Source organism: Tupaia chinensis, unplaced genomic scaffold (genome assembly GCF_000334495.1).
Source record: "Tupaia chinensis unplaced genomic scaffold, TupChi_1.0 Scaffold145148_1, whole genome shotgun sequence".
NCBI classification, from domain to species: Eukaryota; Metazoa; Chordata; class Mammalia; order Scandentia; family Tupaiidae; genus Tupaia; species Tupaia belangeri.
The window spans coordinates 734,440-740,323 of record NW_006205008.1 but is presented as its reverse complement, the minus strand read 5'-3'; the positions used below and the strand labels follow the sequence as shown (position 1 = coordinate 740,323).

General features: G+C 46.9%; 1 protein-coding gene across 3 annotated transcripts in view; it reads left to right on the top strand.

Annotated features, from left to right (window-relative positions):
• The window catches only part of PTCH1 (patched 1), an 82,373-nt gene that overhangs the window by 54,810 nt on the left and 21,679 nt on the right, over positions 1-5,884 (top strand). The window lies entirely within an intron of this gene.

Sequence of the window (5,884 nt, the reverse complement as noted above, 5' to 3'; positions counted from 1 at the left end):
CATGCAAATGGTGGCTTAGGAGAGCTGGCATAAGAACTTATCAGTGTATGTTAGAAACGGAAAGTACATTCTAGAATATGAAACTCGATGCTTCCATTGCTCTTTCCTTTTGGGGAGCAGTTCATTTGATGAGCAAATGAGATCTAACTGCGGGGTTTCTAGGCTGACTTTGTGTTCAGTTCTCTAGCTTCATTGCACCAGTAGGTTTTTGGATCAGCAGTGGATATAATTCAAAACTGCTTGTTTTGACCACATTTTAAAAACTATGTACTTTTGGTTTTAAGACTTCCTTTATTTAACTTAATTTATTAGTATTGCTTTTTCTTATTTATTTATTTTAATTTGACCAGAGAGAGAGAGAGGAAAAAGTAAGAAAGCAGGCTGCCAGGTCTGGAACTTGAACCATGGTCACCCATGTGGGAGTCCATTGCCTTTAACCACCACACCACCTGCTGGCCCTTACTTTTAATTTATTTATGTATTCGTTTGTTTTGGGACACCTGCCCTTGCCAGAGAGACAGAGAGAAGACTGAGAGACAGAGAGCGAGAAATTACCTCCTAGTGGGGATAGCCATACTATAGTCCCTTTTTTCTATTCTCTGGGGATTTTGGGGACACACACACACACACACACACACACACACACACGTGCTCAGTTTAAGTTTCAAGCTGCCTGGTCCAGTACTCCAACCACGGTTAACCATGTGGAATCCAGCACCTTAACCAGTATGCCACCTGCTGGCTCCTAATTATTTATTTTTAATAGACTTTATCTTCAGTGTAGTTTAGGTCTACAGAAAAATTGAACAGGGGGTACAGAGATTTTTCCATGCCCCACCCTGCAACACACACTAATATCCTTCCCTACTGTAAACTCTTCCCACCAGAGTGCATTTATTAGAGTTGATGAACCTACAAGGACACATTATTAACACCCAGAGTCTATGGTTTGCCTTTGGGTTCCTTTTGACCATCTTTGATTTGGCCCATGAAATATACTAATTAAGTACTTACTCACATTCCACATTATTTCATGAATTATCAATTCCTGCTTTAAAATGTTTTTCTTGGCTTCTTACCTTGCTCTTAGAAACATTTCTAGGAAATATTAGTCAACTGGAAAAAAAGAAATTGTCTAAATTTGCTTCTAACTGCTAAAACCAACTGAATATAAATGCATGCAATGATTCCAAGAACATCTGTTCATTTATTCTGTGTTGACACATGCAAAGCGAAGTAGAGAATCAGGATCATTATCCATACAATTCAAGCACAAATACTTGTACTGGAATACCCAAATAATTATGGCCCCAACATTTTTTGGCTTAGAGTCTCCAAATGATTGTCTTAATTTCCCACTTCATTAGGCTTGTTTGAACACAGATTTAAGTGCCTTTTTTGGTCTCAAGTCAGGAAGGTTAGACGTACAGATTCAGCAGCCAACAGCCAGTTTCCCTCTGTGTTTGCAGCTTGAGTTGAGGGAAAGTCGTTCAGTACAGTTTCTGACTGGTGTTCCCAGAATTTTGTACACGTGTGTATGTAAATGCCAGGTTTGACTTTTATTTTGAAGAAAGGCGGAGAGAACAATGTGACATGATTAATTTTTTGACATGCTCATGAGATGAACTTCCTTGTGTTCCAAGTCTTGTTTTTTACCTTCAGTTTTGAAAGCAGGAGTTTTGGGATAAGGAGTTACCAGGGAATCAGACAGTTAGATTCTCTGCTTTCCATTTCTCCCCCTTTGACCAAAGACATGCAAATAACCTGCCTCAAATGACAAAGAGCTGTGCTGTGTACTGCCAGGGTCTGAGCGGAGCAGAGTTACTGTGGAATGTATTTCAGTGTCTTTAGCTGATCCTTTGGGTCCTCAGTATGGCGCATTAGGCAGAGGTTGGGAAAGGGGCAAAGAGGTATTGTCTCTCCCGCAGTGCAGAGGGCTAACCTTTCTAATGGAGTATTATAGGTTATCTTTGTACTCTTATCCCTTTGAAGACTTAAAGCAGTTAGACTTGAGGATCTTTTTTGTAAATGCTGCATTTTATTCTTATTTGGATTGCTGAGTGAACAGCATGCACCTAGACCAGGTTAGATTTAACTGTGCTGGCCCCCAGGGCCCCAGGCAGCCCTCAAACTCTGACTACTAGGCCCATCTGAGTGCTCTACAGACTGACCAGATGTTGGGGCCCTTTGCTGCTTAGAAGTTATTCAGGCCTGTTGGGTCTCTGAACATTTCCTCAAAGGAAGCAGTTACCCTGAGTCAACGTTCCTTCCCATCATTTTCATGTGGTTGTTAGTTGATAGGATTGCCATTGGATTTTTAATGGACGTGCCATTCAGTGTCACCCCTTGGTCTCTCTACCAACATTCCAATGATCTGTTTTTGTTCGTGTGTGTGTGTGTGTTTTAATTTTAAAAAATGTAATGGCTAATAGGAAGATTACCTCATCCGTGCAAATGAGGTGAAGTGAGAGTTAAAAATCATGGTGTGTGTTATGTGCAAACGGTGGTCATTTTCATTTCACGCTGAATTATGCAAATAGGATTTAGATGAATGTTTTCTTTGTTGGGTCCCATATCAAGAAAAAAATGGCAATCAGGACACTTAGCTCAGAACTTTACACCAGAAAATAATTTTTAGAACAAAGTATTTATAATGAGAGAGGTTTCTAGTTAAAATGTTAGTTTTTCTATAACATAAGTAGAATGGTATAATACTATTCTATGATGTGCATGTGTCGGGTTAGAAGACGTTGGCCTAGGGGTGATGGAAACAAAGCCTTCTTGGTGTTCACCCAGCATCACACTAGATTGTCTTTAGGCCAGCCCATGGTTGCTTGAGCTTGTTGGTGATTAGAAAGAAAAACTTTGTATTGATTATGAAAGGATGTACCGTTTTCTAAAGCCAGTGACTCTTTTCTTTCTGTTCATCTTGGAACTCCCAGTAGAGTGAATAGCACTTGTGGGATCAGCAGTGTAAGTCTGAGTCTGAGTGGCCAGCAGGGCTGACCGCTCCAAATCAGGCCTTTCTTCTTTGCTCCACTCCAGGGTAACCCCAAAGTTTTGTTTTGTTTTGAGGTTTTGGTTTTTTTTTTCTTCCACAAGCCAGAGTTGACAGAAAGAGACAGAGACAGCAACTCCAGGGTATTCATGCCATGATCCATGCCCAGCCTCAGCTAGCCCCTGTTCAGAGGCACACGTGTGCCCAGTATGTACAGGGAGGTCCCCAGACACCAACCCAGAACCTGCCTATCTGGCCAGGCCAGCCTTGCAGCACATGTTACTGCCCTCCTACACTGTCCAGCTCCTCCTCGAGGTTTTGTGTGTCCCAAATACCTTAAAACTGCCCTCAGGGCCAGCCGCAGAGGTGTAGCAAAAACATATCGCTCCGTTGCTGCTAAAGCCACACACAATGCCACAGGTTCACATCCTGAGGCCTCCTGGTTCTTGCCAGACATGCACATACCTACCGTCCTAGCTGGAGGCTGAACAGTCTGAAGACTGTTGGGGGTGCCTAACTCTCCCTCTGAGTCTCCCACTTCTTTCTCAGTTTCTTTCATGGAAGAAAGAAAGAAACTTTAAAAAAAAACGACTCTCGAATTTTTGGGATTCCCCTGTTTGTCACCAGCTGTTGTTGCCAGAGTTAACTGCCAATTGTATTCATGCTGTTGACCAATACTTCTTGGGCATCGGTGTGCTCAGGCAGTTTGGAACATTGAGTGGTTCCAACTGACTTTGGAATCAGACTGCCTGTGTTCAGAGAGAGCTTAGCTCTGACACCTACCTGCCAGATGGCCTTTGGCAAGTCCTCCACTTCCCCACCCAAGCTTCGGTTTGCTGGTCCGTGAAGTGGGAAGGATGGTGCCAGTGGGGCTGTCTCACTCTGGCATGAGGTCGTGGTTAGCATCACACGAGGGCTGGCGGTGGTGGTAACAACGCTTTATGGTGCTGGACCCACACAGAAAGGTCCTTGGTTCACACCGTGAGGCCAGGGGGGCGAACTGCGGTGTGACGACCCTGTGGGAGTCTCTCTCTTGCTCTCTCTCTCTCTCTCTCTGGATTTATCTGGGAAGAAATAAAATAAGATAAACTTTTTAAAACAAGTTGCACGAGGGCAACGGGCGTGGCATGCCGCATGCAGAGGGGTGCTCACTGAGCTGAGCTGCTCTTCAGGACTAGCAACTCCAGAGGGCGAGGGTTAGAGCACCATCTGAGGCATCAAGTGTGGAGAACTCGGCTGTGGCAAGGAAAACAGACTGGGCCTCCCTTTGGGGGTGCAGAGGAGGAGCAGTTGTTTTTCCTCTCCTGTTTATTTTTTTCAAAAGCAGAAAAAAAGAAAACCTTTAGGTAATAAAATCACATCTGTTCACTAGGGCTTGTGTGCATGCCTCACGATGAAAAACAGGCTGGGAGTGGGGAGCGCGGCCGCCCCGGTGGTCTGTCCCTCCCCCTCCTCCATAATGCCCCACAGTAGGGGCCCCTTTCACCACCCGGTCTGTCCGCCATCCTCGTCCCCTGACCGTGTAAAAGCAATGCTCACAGCAATGTCAGAAGGAAAAGGGGCCTGTGCTCCCCCTCCCCCACTCCACTTCAGACCCCCAGAGCTTAACCATTCTGAGCACTAACCAGATTTTGTGGGGTTTTTTTTTTTTCTTTGAAGTCACCCCAGGCCTGTCCTAAAATGAAATAAACCCTTCTCCTCACTAGCCATGTCTAACCCAGGCACGGACAGCTTGTTCAAAGGCTGTGGTTTCCTGAGCTGCCCAGACTTGGGAGTTCGACTTGGGAGGTGGCTGGGGAGGAGCAGGGGTGGGAGGGGGGTGTCACATCGAGAGTACGCGCCAGCCAGCACTCAGACCCTCAGGCCGGGTCACCAGGGCCCTGTTTTCTCTTCCAACACGCTTATCTCTTTACAGCTGTAGCCAAACCGTCAGGTCTGTAATGATGGTTTTGATTACAGAGGCCAGGCGCAGCTGTGTGTGGTGGGCCGGTGGGCTCGCCCCTCCCCCGGCCCCGAGAACCCGACTTCCCCCTCCTGGGCTTGCGGTTTGTCATCTGTTCGCACAGAGCCTCCCTGGATTGGCCTGTGGCTTCCTGTTCTCGGGCTGAGCCAGGCTGACCCTGGGAGGTATTTCCCCCGCGCACACGCACAGCTCGGTCCCTGCCCTGTCTCCACACCCCCTGCGCCAGGCCAGGGTGGCAGGGAGGAAGAGAGCAGCCGAGAGTGAATAGGTGTTGGCTGTGATCTTTACACAACCTGGCAGCGGATCCCACAGCTTGTTTTAGCTCCACAAGTCGAACAGATGGAACAAATTGACAGCATCGTGTTCACTCACCCTGGGCTCCAGAAGCAGCTGAGTTGCTGTTTGAAGTTGGAGTTCGAATGTGTTTTCCCCCTCCGAGGAGAAGTTCTGGTGTGGGAAGAAGCCCAGGCTCAGCACCCTCCATGTCTCTCTCTCTCTCTCTCATTCTCTGGGTTTTGTAATAGACTCAGGGGAAGAAAAGGGGATTTTTTTTTTTTTAAGATAAAATATGTGCATTTGTTCCCTAGGAACTATTACCCACCGCTCTTTTGAGCAGTGGTGATTAGCATCCCGTAGGTCATTCATAAAAAGCCCAATAGAGTCAGCTGAGGTGGAGGTGAATCAAGAGCCTGTGTGACTGATGTCCCTGGTCCCTGGCCTGCCATCTGCCCACTCCATTAGGACCAGGTTGTGCTGGTGAAGAGTTGTGATGTGTGGGGACCGTGGGTGGCTCCTCGGCATGCTCTGTGAGGCTGGCCTGCGTGGGAAGGTTCCAGGTTTGTGGTTCTAGACATCCCTGTGCCTGCTGTGATCTGGGTGGATGGCGGCATCAGGGCCCCGGTGGGGGTGCTGTCTCTCGCTCA